The 15,650-nt window shown below is 45.4% G+C and overlaps 1 long non-coding RNA gene across 1 annotated transcript; it reads right to left on the bottom strand.

The window, feature by feature from the left end:
- Positions 1-8,387: 8,387 nt before the first annotated feature.
- On the bottom strand, positions 8,388-11,883 carry LOC147959753 (uncharacterized). Its single transcript, XR_015612014.1, has 2 exons — positions 11,239-11,883; positions 8,388-8,731 (listed from the first exon to the last, which is right to left on the bottom strand). It is a non-coding gene; the product is annotated as an uncharacterized LOC147959753 (long non-coding RNA).
- Between the last annotated feature and the right edge of the window lie 3,767 nt (positions 11,884-15,650).

Here is a 15,650-nt window from a genome sequence, read left to right as displayed (position 1 = left end):
ATGATAAACAAGTGGTAGGTATCGCAGCATAGGCATAGCAAAAGAGCGAGCATCTAGCAAGCAAAGATAGAAGTGATTTCGAGGGTATGGTCATCTTGCCTGAAATCCCGCAACGAAGAAGAACGAGTCCATGAAGAAGACAAACGGACGTAGACGAACGGGTCCTCACAAACGCGACGTTACCGGAACCAACCCGAAGAAGCAAACACCGGAAAGAAGCACACAACATGGTAAACAACCAACATATGAACATGGTATGATATGCGGGATGCGGTATGCGATGCGTATGCATGATTTGCAAGGGAATGAAAGAACCTGGCCTCAACTTGGAAATCCAAGTGTGCCACTGGAAAGATGAGATGAAATCGCTTGAAAACGATATAAAGAACGCCGGAATCGAAATTACAGTTTGGAAATGGCAAGCAATTCAAATATGACCACGTACTGCGATTTACAGCAAGTAGCCATCTAAATGCAACGAGATGAACATGCTACATCACTCAAACATGGCATAAAAATACATGGCAGGGATGCATTCAAGATGCTTAACAAAAGATGAACACTGAGCTACGGTCACTTCATCCCTTAACAGGTTCAAACAAGAATGGCAAAAATGCAAACGGTAAACAGATCTCAGACTTAGTGAAATTAACACTTGTCTGGAATTTCAGATCAGGTAGCACACTTTGGAGCATGAAAACTAGATGCTACAGGAACTGAACATGGAAAAGTAAAGCATGGCATGGAGCTACCCAAAGAGCTTAACAAAAGTCCCTTAGTGACCTTGAGCCAAAAGGGATCAGAAAATACAATTGCAAGCATGTGAACATGGAAAAAACACAATCAGTTCTTAGACTTAGTGAAAACTGCAGCATGCTGAAACAGATATCAAGTAGGCATGTCTACGAGCTCGATGCACTCACTACAGAGTAAGTCATGACAATCTAAGCATGCACCCATCAAGAATACACAAAATACAAGCTAGACATGGCAAGAACAATAACATGGCATACACGGATCAACTACAACATCCTCGGCAAAATCGCTAACAAGTAGACAATCTGCCCAGATTCACGAAATAGCAAAAGTAGAGCTCGATTGACTCAAGCTAGGATGCTCCATAATTGCAAACAAAGACATGGATGGATAGAGCACTACAAGATTAACAAAACATCCTTACTGATTATCCTCAAAAGAGGCACGGATCACTAGGAAACAACATGAACATATGGCATAATGAGATAAACAGATTAAGGACTTAGTGGAAATGCCAAGTCCCTGAAATCAGCATTACCAAGTGCCTCACTTTGCAAGCTTGTGCTAGTCACCACACACATCAAAAAAATACATGGGTTGCACCTCTGGAAAGATGGAAAAACTCTTAACAAAACATATGTAGAGCTCATGGGCATATCATGCACACAATAATCATGGCAAAAATGACAAATATCTAAATGGAGCAGCAGATCTGACAAATAACTCAAGTAGCACTCTTCTAACAGCATTTCGGGCATCAAGATGCACTCAAATGAAAATGATGCAATGAGATGAAATGATGTTCTCTCTGAGACGAACATTTTGATATGCTATATGCCCAAAACGGAGCTACGGATGCAAAGTTACGGCACGATGAACAAGGGCATATGGATCTGGGAATTTCGGGGACTTAGTGGAATTTATACCTCTGCGAAAGTCAACGCGGGACGGAGGGATCCGGGACATGGGGAAGGAGCCGTTTGGTTGGAGGGATGGGTGGATCTGATCCATCCCGACGAAATCTCGCCGGAGTTGGCCGGAGTTGCGCCGGAGACGGAGAAGGAGGCCGGAGACGAGGAGGAGGCCGGAGGAGGGCCGGATCTGGTGGCCGGAGAGGACGCCGGCGACGAGGAGGTTGCAGGCGGCCGTGGCGAGGCCGGGCGGCGCCGGAGTAGCGCGGTCGGGGCGGCGGATGGCCACGCCGGCGATGGCACCCGAGGCGGCGAAGGGGCTCGGCCGCGAGCGGGAGGCGGCGCAGGCATGGGAGCCGGGCGGCGGTGGTTGCGGGCTCCTCCGCGGAAGGCGGTGGCGGCGGGCCGCGGCTCCGGTGGCGGCGGCAGCGAGCACGAAGGGGCGCGGTGGCGAGGCACCCTGACGAGCAGGCGGCGCAAGTCCGGCGAGGAGGCGGCGGGTCGAAACGGGCGGGCGACGACGGCGGTGTGGGCTCGCGCGGGCCCGATCTGGGCTCCGCGGGCCGGCGGCGCGAGGATGGCGGCGGAGGACAGGTGGCGCGACGCGATTCGCTACGGCGGGCGGTTGGACGTGTCCGGCCGCCGGGCCGACATGTCCGGCGGCGCGTGGAGGAGTGGATCTAGGGTTCATCCGCGAAATGATCCGAAATTTCGGGGAGGGGTGCTCTTTTATAGGTAGAGGGGGCTAGGAGAGTCCAAATGAGGTGCGGTTTTCGGCCACGCGATCGTGATCGAACGACCGAGATGAGGAGAGGGTTTAGGTGGGTTTTGGGTCAAATTGGAAGGGTGTTGGGCTGCAACACACACGAGGCCTTTTCGGTCCCTCGGTTAACCGTTTGAGCATCAAACGAAGTCCAAATGGTACGAAACTTGACAAGCGGTCTACCGGTGGTAAACCAAGGCCGCTTGGCAAGTCTCGGTCCAATCCGGAAATGTTTAATCCCCACACACAAAGCAAAGGGTAGAAGTGACCACCGGAGGAGAACGGAGCGCCGGAATGCAAAACGGACAATGGGGAAAATGCTCGGATGCATGAGACGAACACGTATGCAAAAGAAATGCACATGATGACATGATATGCAATGCGTGACACGCAAGCAATGACAAGGCAACAACAGCGAATAACTGGACGACACCTGGCACATCGGTCACGGGGCGTTACACGACAACAACAAGCAGTGGAGGAAGTAGCAGCGAAGCAACAACGGCGCAAGGAGTAGCATAGTAGCACGGGAGCTCGGGCGACGACGCAGTCAGGGGCGGCCGAGCGCATGCGGGCGCCAGCGGTAGCGCGCGAGCCGAGCGCGGCCAGCGCGGGCGGCCAGGGGCGTGGTGTAGTGCAGGGGAGCGCCCGGGGCAACGGGAATGCGGCCAGGGGAGGGACCGGCCGTGGCAAGCAGCTGCGGGCGCGGAGGTCCGGCCATGGCGTACAGGGGAGCTACGGCTATCAACTGAAGAGGGAAAAGGAGAGGAATAACACGACTGCTCACAGGGAGGTCGCGCGGACGGCTCTTGGGCATCGGGGTGGGCGGATGGCGGCGGAGCTCCAGCGGCCATGGCGAGGAAGACAGTCGCGGGTGTAGTCGTTCGGGCGTCCCGGCTTGATCTGGTGGTTGAAGAGGATGAAGCAGTCGACGACGGAGCCTAAGGACACGACGGTTGGGCGCGGGGTTGTCGGTGACTGTGGGATCGATGCGGCGACGACGACGACCGCATCGGGTGCCTCTCCAGATCGAGGAGGAGAGCGAGGGGGAGAGAGGGTAGTGGCTAGGGTTTGACCGGGTTCGCGGGGTCGAGGGAGAGGGGCGAAGGGGGTCTTGTAGTCGAGGGGGAGGCGTGGATGGCCGGCACCTGGCCGAGGCGCCATGGATGGCCTCCACGTCCTCTGGTTGTCTGATGAACAGAGAAAGGGGATGAGGGGAAGCTGGGCTGGGCCTAATCCACTAATGCACTAGGGCCCAAAACAAATAGTCCTACTTTGTCTATTTTTCTTTTTCTATTCTATTTTATTCTTTAGGCACTGTTTTGTATTTTCTTTTGCTAGCATTTGATTTTTGTAAAGTGTGAGACTTGTCTTAATAAATATTATGCAATATTTAACACTGCCATAAAACATGTGAACCTCATTTGAATTCATTTTATTTTTTTGGTTTGAATTTAAATGTGATGGATGGGTGCTGTTGGGTCATTCAAAATTAGTTAGAGGCACTTTTGGAGTTTCAAATAATGTTGTTTTATTTTTATAATAGCTTTGGGAAATTTTGCAATATTAGGAACACTTTTGTTATACTGTTTGAACAAATATTATTTTTACTTTATTTTAATTTTGTGTTTGACTTGAATTTTTATCAAGTGACAAATGGATTAGCAAAATGGTGATCACATGGCACCATTAGAGGGAGATTACTGTAGCTTGACATTCGGGGTGTTACAAATCTCCTCCACTACAAGAAATCTCGTCCCGAGATTTAAGAGGTGGAGTAAGTGCGAAGATTTGGTTACGCAATTCTAACGAATCCTCTCATTCTTTGTTGCTCTTCTTGAAGAAGTTGATTCCTTTTGTTGATGCCTTCATTTCTCTGCTTCAAGTCATTATGATGAAGTCGTCATCCTTTCTTCGGGATCTTCGTCGTACTTACGAATAGGGTAGAAGGGGGAACTATAAGGATGGATGTCTGGAAGGATTGGCATCCAATAATTATCTCAGAGAAGGAGATTTTAGAAGCACCAGGAAACATATCGAGAGTGATATAAGGAGGTTCAATAAGTTTCAACCACGTAGGCATCCAGCTGATGCCTATAATAGGTGATGAAGGGGTTCAGAGCATTGGGAATAAGGATTGTGTCTGATACCAGAACTAATGACCTCTCAGAAGGTGGCTCATGAATTATGTGTGAGGTCATGCACGAGTAATAACTTTGGAAACAAGGGGTGTTTAGGAGAGTCGGGTTTCGATCCTATGACCTGTGGGTTATGGGCCCACCATGCGGGTTAAAATTAGAAAGGGCACTGACTTCTTGCACGATCAGGATAGCAATGTATGTCAGAGGCTAGCCTGTCAGTCATGTTGGCAACAATCGTTGGTACCAAGGGCGAGGGACGAAGAGAACGATTTTCCTGCTCATTGAAACGAGGCAAACCAATAGGCAAAGTTCTCATCCATCGGTGGTTACCGGAATGCCGTCAACAAAAGCAACGGGGTCTTACTGACAAAGTTGTACACCGAGGTGTTTACATAAGCAGTGAATTATTACTGCTTAGATCATTTAGACCTCAAGAAAGGTCAAACTAAACAATGGAAAGAATAATATGATTATGAAATTAAACAGAACAATGGAAAGGAAAATGTGTTTAAACACATATTTCAGGGGTATATCCTTCCCACGGACAAGTAGGGTATGATATCTATGACAGGATATAAGGTAGGAAACCTTTTAGGTAAGGGGAGAGAAACTTCATGACATTACCCATACAACAATGTTTGGATAATTGATAAAGAAAATTTAGCATCGTGCTTCAAATGTTCTAATTGAAGATCAGAGTACCACAGACATACTTCAAGATAGCATTGGCATGGTCTTTAGGCAAGGGTCAGACTTTGGATACACAAAGGATCCATCAGGAACAACTCATAGAATAAGTCTTCCATTTTCTTATGGAAGAATGGCTAACCTTGCAAAAAAAGGAAGAACTATAACAATGGGTCATCCAGCCAGGTGTGCTAGGCATGACATCACCTTACCGAGCCATATAAAGACCAACATTTATAACTCTTGGAAAATGTTCCGACCATGATATCTGACCGAGATTCAAATCTGATTGGGTGTCAGGATACCTCAGACTCGGGATGCATGAGAAAGTAAAGGTGCAATGCAATTGACGAGATGACATTATAAGATTCTCGGGCATTGAACTATGGAAGCGAGTTCTGAGACAAGAGTTCATCATTAAATCCAGGAGGTGAGGAGGTGGTTGATTGACTCAGCGACAATTCATTGAGATTTTCAAAAGATGGATTTCCACACTTATGTGAACAAGAAGATAACATTTCTCAGATTAAATGATGTAATGAGGTATGCTCGAGGAAAACATACACAGTTAAAGGTGCACCCGAAATATGGGCTTAGGTAGAATGATCAATGTTAGAATGGTGATTCTATAACCAATGGTCTAAGAATGAAATATCGACCATTAACTTCGAAGCAATAGGGTTGCTAGAAGTTTTGAAGTCGCACATCATAGTTCAATTGTCGGTTTTCCGGTTAGAAACAACATGGGGACCAAGACGAATGGTGATGGCGAGAAGCATCACTTTATCAAGAATTCTTAAGAGGTGTTGAAATTCTGACAACATCATTGACATAAAAGATAGTAATACTTCAAGGTAGATCATAATACATGCTAGATAGAAAGTTGCATCCATATCATGCACAAGTTTGTGATGAAAGGAAAGTATGGATGTTGTCGATGGTAACTCAAATTACCAAGGGATGAGGATAACACTAATCATCATGAATTCGTTTGATATCTTGGAAGGAGTCAAAATGTTGATGATGATCACGACAAATTTTGTCGAGAGGCTCCACGAAGAAGCAACCGACAGCGACTGCATCGAGCAAAGGACTGATGCAACGAAAGGATGTTGGAACCACAGATACGACACAAACTCGGAATCAAGTTTGCTGTTCGAGGTAAAACGATAAGACGAGGAAATCGACATAAGCTGAGCTCATCGTCGAAAGTTGTGCTCCAGAAGTAAGGAACATGTAGCACGGTTAAAATCGGCATGATAATGATATAGCCGAGCAAGCCAGGAATGACATGGTTGAGTACAAACTCGTGAGTAAAGGAGATTACTAAGAGTTGTTTAATCATGGTGCGGACCCGATTTAGTTATCGGTGTCCTCGAGTGACTAACAACTCGGAACCAGGAAAAATTGCAATCGGTGAGGAATAATACTTGATGAAGGCTCATAATAAGCAACATGGTTTGGTGATATAATCGAGATACCAGAGGGTAATACTCAAAGGTAGAGCAAAATAGAGGGTTGACAAGTGTATTGATCTGCAAAAGACAAGTACTTTAACTTGTCCGAGAAAAGGAATCAAGGAATATCAATATGGCCGAAACCATAGCTACAAGGGATCCAATTTAAAGACACCGAAACAATTAACCAACTGATTAAAAGTTTTGCAAGAAGCCTTCATGATAAGTTCCAAATCGGGTCCATGGGCATGAACACTAAGTTCAAGGTCGACTCCCACTTCTTCATTGCATAACCTTCCATTCACTTCTCGTGTTTCAAAAATGACATTAGTTGTTGAAAGTTTTACCTGGTGCAATACCAGATAAGTATGACCCGTGAAATCTTATGGGTTCAAACAGGTTAGGGAAGGCGTTGGTTCAACTCACCGGGGCATCATAGGAACATATACCACAAACTTCGGAGTAAATAATACAAGCTCGAAAGTAGAGTATGGTTATCAAGGCAGAGGATACAAATTACCAAAGGCATTATATACCCATGGAAAGGCTCACAAGGTTGTTGAATATGAAGAACACTGTCGGATAATAATCCAACAGGGCTATGTGGTCTACAACGGAGCTGTTGCGAGTATCGGTACTCTATCAGAGGAAGAAACCATGCAAAGGCATTGGATTATAGAAACAACTGACTAACTCAAAGCTCAATTGCAAAGGAATTATGATTTCCAAATCAAGGGATCAGAAGCAAATGCTCAGATTAAGGATGTATAAGTCGAGTAAGCTTAGGGGTACAATCGACGATAATTGGGTTGGTCGAGATCCAACTCATGTTTAAAATGACGCCTGAGCCGGAAGGATGAATTCTAGGATCTGATTGAGGATTGCGAGCATTCACAACATATTGAATCAACGGAATCGACATGATAATGACAAGGGATGTCAATAGGATTTCGAGACTTATGGGATTAACCATAATGGAAGCAAGCAAGAATTTCAAGAGCAATAGGTTGCTCAGGATTTTCAGAAGACCGAATGGTATTTCAAAGACTTTTGTGAAATACGTGAATCAACTAGGGATGAGCGGATACTCGATAAGTGCGAGAATTATTCTGTAGGGGTATTCAGGTTGAAAAGAACTGCAAGGGCAGTGGGCACAAAGTTCTTTTGGAACAACAGAGAGAATTTTGGGGTATCTTGTAATAACAAGATTAACTGGGAATAAAAGTAAGAATGACAGGTGTAGGTATTTATCCATATGGATATTTCAGTGGTAGAGGATGGCAAAAGCAATGGGCACAAAGTCTTAGAAGAACAACATAGAGTATCCTCGGAATCTTCTAGTGCGGCAGTCGACCATCGGTAATAAGATGCTCTCCGGTTCAAAGTGATCAAGAGATCCTAATGTTAGATTAAATAAAATTCATTTCACCCGAATAGAAGAGAGAGCAGAATCCAGAGTATAGACGGGGAATAAAAGATCCTAATACCACCCAGATGGCAACATGGGCCCGTAAGACACACACCCATGTTAGTAAAAGTTTTGCAATGTCTAGACTCGACTTCGGCCAAGGAGTGTGGAAGGGGGATTCCTACAGGCAGTCGGCTCTGATACCAACTTGTGACGCCCCCGATTCAATCGTACACTAATCATACACGCAAACTTGTACGATCAAGATCAGGGACTCACGGGAAGATATCACAACACAACTCTACAAATAAAATAAGTCATACAAGCATCATATTACAAGCCAGGGGCCTCGAAGGCTCGAATACAAGAGCTCGATCATAGACAAGTCAGCGGAAGCAACAATATCTGAGTACAGACATAAGTAAACAAGTTTGCCTTAAGAAGGCTAGCACAAACTGGGATACATATCAAAAGAGGCGCAGACCTCCTGCCTGGGATCCTCCTAAACTACTCCTGGTCGTCGTCAGCAGGCTGCACGTAGTAGTAGGCACCTCCCGAGTAGTAGGAGTCGTCGTCGACAGTGGCGTCTGGCTCTTGGGCTCCATCATCTGGTCACAACAATCGGGTATAGAAAGGGGGAAAAGATGGGGCAAAGCAACCGTGAGTACTCATCCAAAGTACTCGCAAGCAAGGAGCTACGCTACATATGTATGCATTGGTATCAAATGGAATAAGGGTATCATATGTGGACTGAACTACAGAATGTCGGAATAAGAGGGGGATAGCTAGTCCTTATCGAAGACTACGCTTCTGGCCACCTCCATCTTGCAGCATGTAGAAGAGAGCAGAAGGTAAGTCCACCAAGTAGCATCGCATAGCATAATCCTAACCGATGATCCTCCCCTCGCCGCCCTGTGAGAGAGCGATCATCGGTTGTATCTGGCACTTGGAAGGGTGTGTTTTATTAAGTATCCGGTTCTAGTTGTCATAAGGTCAATATACAACTCCAAGTCATCCTGTTACCGAAGATCACGGCTATTCGAATAGATTAACTTCCCTGCAGGGGTGCACCACATAACCCAACACGCTCGATCCCATTCGGCCGGACACACTTTTCTGGGTCATGCCCGGCCTCGGAAGATCAACACGTCGCAGCCCTACCTAGGCACAACAGAGAGGTCAGCACGCCGGTCTAAATCCTATGGCGCAGGGGTCTGGGCCCATCGCCCTTTGCACACCTGCACGTTGCGAACGCGGCCGAAAGCAGACCTAGCCTAGCAAGCGTTCCAGTCCAATCCGGCGTGCGCCGCTCAGTCGCTGACGTCACGAAGGCTTCGGCTGATACCATGAGGTCGAGTGCCCATAACTGTCCCCGCGTAGATGGTTAGTGCGTATAGGCCAGTGGCCAGACTCAGATCAAATACCAAGATCTCGTTAAACGTGTTATCTTGAAATAACCGCGAACGCCGACGAGGGCCAGGCCCACCTCTCTCCTAGGTGGTATCAACCTGCCCTGTCGCTTCGCCACAAAGATCCACATAGAGGGCCGTCGGGAAATTATGTCCTTCCAGCCCCAATTCGTGAATCAACCGCGGGTAATCCTCGAGCCAACGCGACTTTAGTCATCACATGTATTATGTATAAAGTATAAAGTATGTACCCGTGATCACCTCCCGAGTGATCACAGCCCGATAGTATAGCATGGCAGACGGACAAGAATGTAGGGCCACTGATGATAAACTAGCATCCTATACTAAGCATTAGGATTGTAGGTAAAGGTAACAATAGTAGTAGCAAGGACAGGCTATGCATCAGGATAGGATTAATGGAAAGCAGTAGCATGCTACACTACTCTAATGCAAGCAGTAGAGAGAATAATAGGCGATATCTGGTGATCAAAGGGGGGGCTTTTCCTGGTTGCTCTGGCAAGAAGGAGGGGTCGTCGTTGATGTAGTCGATCATGGGGGTATCGGCGGTGGTCTCGAGGTCTACCAGAAAGAAGTAACGAGGGGGGACACAAATAAATAATAGAGCAAACAAAGCAACACAAAGAATAGCATGGCAATACGTGGTGCTAGGGGTGACCTAACATAGGAATGGGTGATACCGATGAAGGGGAAAACATCCGGGAAAGTATTCCCGGTGTTTGATGTTTTCAGACGGATGAAACGGAGGTGGATTGTTGCATGTTCGCTATGCTAGGGACGTGCAGCGGATGAACGGACTGCGTATTCGGATTCGCCTCATCGTTCTGAGCAACTTTCGTATATAAATTATTTTCATCGGAGTTACGGTTTATTTTATATGATTTGTTGAAGTTTGAAATGATTTTCTAAAATTTCTAGAATTAATATTATTTCGCAATAAAAGAATAAATGACATGGGTACATAGAGAGTGTATCCAGAGAGGTGCATATGTGGCTGAAAGCGGGCCCAGTTGACTCAGTCAACAGTCCAGTCAACTGTTTGACTGTTGACTGGTCAAACTATAGATGGGTCCCAGGTGTCATTGGCACAAACACTTAATTATCATTTTATTTATTTTAATCTCCTGGATTAATCTAACGGTGGGTCCCGCATGTCATAAGTTTCCAGACTATTAGTGGGCAGAGCCCAGCCGGCCACAAGCATGGCACACTCACATCACGCATGCACACACCATACACACGGGCACGGCCATAGAGCATTAGCAGCGGCAGCTAGCAAGCAACGCAGTACGTAGTTGCAGTAAGCAACAGCAGCGACGAAGCAGAGCAGCGCAGTAGCAGGCGCATACAGCAGCGGCTACCGGCAACAACAAGCAGTGGAGGAAGTAGCAGCGAAGCAACAACGGCGCAAGGAGTAGCATAGCAGCACGGGAGCTTGGGCGACGACACGGTCAGGGGCGGCCGAGCGCATGCGGGCGCCAGCGGCAGCGCGCGAGCCGAGCGCGGCCAGCGCGGGCGGCCAGGGGCGTGGTGCAGTGCAGGGGAGCGCTCGGGGCAACGGGAGTGCGGCCAGGGGAGGGACCAGCCATGGCAAGCAGCTGCAGGCGCGGAGGTCCGGCCATGGCGTACAGGGGAGCTACGGCTATCAGTTGAAGAGGGGAAAGCAGAGGAATAACACGACTGCTCACAGGGAGGTCGCGCGGGCGGCTCTTGGGCGTCGGGGTGGGCGGACGGCGGCGGATTGAGCGGCGGAGCTCCGGCGGCCATGGCGAGGAAGACAGTCGCGGGCGTAGTCGTTCGGGCGTCCCGGCTCGATCTGGTGGTTGAAGAGGATGAAGCAGTCGACGGCGGAGCCTAAGGACACGGCGGCTGGGCGCGGGGTTGTCGGTGACTGCGGGATCGATGCGGCGACGACGACGACCGCGTCGGGTGCCTCTCCAGATCGAGGAGGAGAGCGAGGGGGAGAGAGGGTAGTGGCTAAGGTTTGACCGGGGTCGCGGGGTCGAGGGAGAGGGGCGAAGGGGGTCTTGTAGTCGAGGGGGAGGCGTGGATGGCCGGCACCTGGCCGAGGCGCCATGGATGGCCTCCACATCCTCTGATTGTCTGATGAACAGAGAAAGGGGATGAGGGGAAGCTGGGCTGGGCGTAATCCACTAATGCGCTAGGGCCCAAAACAAATAGTCCTACTTTTTCTATTTTTATTTTTCTATTCTGTTTTATTCTTTAGGCACTGTTTTGTATTTTCTTTTGCTAGCATTTGATTTTTGTAAAGTGTGAGACTTGTCTCAATAAATATTATGCAATATTTAACACTGCCATAAAACATGTGAACCTCATTTGAATTCATTTTATTTTTTTTTGGTTTGAATTTAAATGTGATGGATGGGTGCTGTTGGGTCATTCTAAATTAGTTAGAGGCACTTTTCGAGTTTCAAATAATGTTGTTTTATTTTTATAATAGCTTTGGGAAATTTTGCAATATTAGGAACACTTTTGTTATACTGTTTGAACAAATATTATTTTTACTTTATTTTAATTTTATGTTTGACTTGAATTTTTATCAAGTGACAAATGGATTAGCAAAATGGTGATGACATGGCACCATTAGAGGGAGATTACTATAGCTTGACATTCGGGGTGTTACAGACGCCACCTAGTAGTGGGGCGGGAGTTCGGGAGTATTGCCATAACTCGTATAATGGATGCTTTTCGAAGGTTGAGGTACATGATTTCCAAAGGTTTCTTGCTTATGTGTTGAAGGATGGATACAGCTGGATGTAGGGATTGTTAGTTTGGGTGAGATATTATGCTTCCCCTGTATCCCCAACACCTGATTGCATAACCAGAAAATTTCGGGAGTCTATAAGTGGGAATTCAAGTATCACGTAGGATATCCTTGCAACAGACACATGATACGATATGGGGACTATCATATGTTTGTTTTCCGGCTTATTTTGCAAGCCAATCCTTTGTTTTGTTTTGAGTGGTGATATTCGAGTTACTTCAATGTCAAGTGCTGATTCCATTCCTTCCCTAAGTGGTGTTCTCATATTTCTATGGGAGTGCTAATCCTTTTCGATCATCGAGATGGTCATGCCAATTCTTTTTCAGCCGGCGTGTTTCTCTTCAAGTGGATCCGATCATTTCAACATTCGTGAGATCAGCTCTAAGTATTCTCAACGGTGTTTGTTTCATTCGTCCCAAGTTGTTTTTGTTTTCCCACCCTCCCACCCTTTTTCTTCAAGGAGTCAGATTTCTGAATCAAGTATCCATCTTGTGGATGTGAAGTCTCTTCATTTTTTCCGTCAATGCTCTTATCCGGTGATTCTCAGGAAGATACTAATGAAACTTCGAGTTCATCATTCTTCATTATTCTTCTTCTCCGGTGGATTCAATTCAAGCTTTGTCGATCATATCGTTTGCCTCGTTTCAAATGTTTTCTCATGCCGGTGCACCTCTTAATCATCCACTTCTCGCTATTCATTTTTTTCCGGAGTGCTGAAGATATCTCAGAAGATTTGTGTCTCCATTATCAATCCGTTCAAGATATTTCGAGGTTGTTATCTCATTCAAGCCATTTAATTCAACCGGTGCAATCTCTCCTTCAAATCGTTCAACGGTGTTTATTTTGAGCGGGCCCTAACCCACAGGTCTTTTCCCAGGATCTTACATGACTCTTCTAAATTTTCTCGGAGCTATCCCCAAAATCTTTTTAAAGTTTGACATAAGAATGAGTTATCATCAGTCAAATGCCTTTCTCCAAGATCTTTCAATTTCTTTTCATCGATGGTTCAACCTTTCTAATTTTCATCCCGGAATATCACAACAATTCATGATGGTGTTTCTCGTCGTCATTCTCGGATTTTGAAGACCAAGTGGAGTTTCCTCTTAAATCCTTACCTGTTTTTTCAGAGATGCGTAGCTCAAGCTTGATGCCATCCTCTCATAATTGTTTTGGATTGTGAGAATTCTTTTCACCTATCCGGAGCAATTCAATATTCTTTTCAATTTGATTCTCCTAAGGCCACCATTTCGGGTTTATTCATTCTCAGCTTTCAGCTCTCGTTCTCCAAATCAAACCGGTGCATCGTTCAAGTATTCTCTAATCAGCTCGGGATCTCTTCGTTCACTTGTATCTAAATTCTCTCAAGTATCTTCGTTCTCTAATTCTTCCCGGTGTTTCTTTATATTTTCTTCGTTCATTTTTCAATCCATATGATAGTTCGTTCAAGATTTCTCTTCCTTCATTATCATATCAATTCATTCGTTCTTTCCAATCCTACCGGTGGTTCGTTGAAGTCCTTCTCAAGTTTGCGCTATATCTCTCCTTAATCCTTTTCAATGGGAATAAGTAGTATGCCAAATCCGTTGCTTGTCATCAATTTAACTGATGAAGGATAAGCATAATGTAATTCCTATTTTTGTTTCATCCAACTAATTAATTCCTTCTTCCGGAGTTTGTTCATGAGGAAGTAATTCTTGGTTCCAGGTTGTTCATCTTTTTTCCGGAGCCCTAAGTTATTTCAATTATATCATCCCAAAGCTCCAACTAATCATTGCAAGGATTCATCTTATTCTTTTCAAGCTTCCTTTCCTCGCGACCTTCTTTTATCTATCCGGAGTTATTCGAGAGTTTTCTACATGGTGGTTCGTCAAGGATTCTTTTCATTGTTCAATTGTTCTTCAAGATCTCTTTCGAAGTTCAGATCCGCCAAGCTATACTCTCAAATAAACATGGTGCTCAACGCATGTCTTGTTTTGAGGAGTTCAAACATTATTTATCTTGTATTCCGAAGTGCAATTCTTTCTACCTTATCTTTTGAGGTGGTGTTATGCCATTCTTGCTAATTTCCCTTCGTGTTTCATGATTCACAAGTTTTCAAGAGTGCCATATCTAAAATCCATCATTTTCTCTTTGCTCAAGACATCTTTTCAATCCATCAATCTCTTCATTGGAGTTACATTGGGTTATATTTCACCTAAAGCTTTCCATAAGGATTATTGCTATTTATGGTGCTTATAAATGGTCCAAGTTCTTCAATTATCCTCCTGATGAAATAAGCTTCTCATCTCGTTGTTCATATCAATCCAATCTATTGTTTTTGTTAGTGGCAGAGTTTCACCTCATAGTTTTGAGATGTCTTTCATAAGCCCACATCTAGCTTATCCTTTCGTTGTTGATAATCCAACAACTCCGTTCTAGCATTTGTTGTAAGCGTGCTCTCTCAAGATCTTGTTTCCCTCCGTTCATTTCATTCCATTCTTTCATTTCTTCCGGAGGCATTGTGATGTTGCTCTCTTCACTCGTCACCTCGTTGTGTCAAGATCATGTTCTTTTCCTTGTTTATCCGTTTAGCAGGAGTATCGTGTCCTCTGCTCAAGTTCTTTTCATCTTATCAAGTCTTGTATCTCTTTTCAACCGGAGTGTTGTTCGAATTTGTTCTTCCTTGTTCCTTGTTTATCTCGTTTCAACCAGAGTGGTTTCAATTTCTTCTTCTCCATTGTGCTCAGCATTCATAGTTTTGCAACCTCCAAGGTTCTAGTAAGGTTCCTTGTTCCTCTTTTCTAATGGAGTGTTTTCAACTTTGTTCATCTTCATTGTATTCTTTCTTTCAAGTTGTTCAACCTCTCAAGGCTCTTTGGTTTCACTCGTTTGTCAAAGAAGCAACCTAGTTTTACCTCTTCTCTTCCTCTTCCGTTTCCTTCCGGTGCCATCCTAGATCTCGGGACGAGATCCTCTCGTAGTGGTGGAGTATTGTAACGCCCCAAGACCGGAGCTTCAGACGCCTTCCATGTTTTTCCGAGTTTCTCATGTGAGTTGTTGGTTTGTTGCATTCATCATTGCTTCATTTGCATTGCATCATGTCATCATGTCTTTAATCTTTCCAGCTCAACTAATTAAATCATATGGATCTTCGGTCCATTTAAACCGAGGGAATTCATATGGTGATTCTATTTACAACATATACCCCAATATTAGGGATCTATAATAAATATTCCACTATTTTGGAATTCACCTTAACACACTTGCAAAAATCCCAATGCCTTTGTTATCACAACTCTTGGCATCTAACTTTGCCATATATCCTTTCTTCATTTT

The sequence above is a fragment of the Triticum urartu genome, chromosome 7A (assembly GCF_056163025.1).
Source record: "Triticum urartu cultivar PI428250 chromosome 7A, HENAU_Tu73, whole genome shotgun sequence".
Taxonomy (NCBI): Eukaryota; Viridiplantae; Streptophyta; class Magnoliopsida; order Poales; family Poaceae; genus Triticum; species Triticum urartu.
This window is presented reverse-complemented; position numbering and strand designations above follow the sequence as displayed.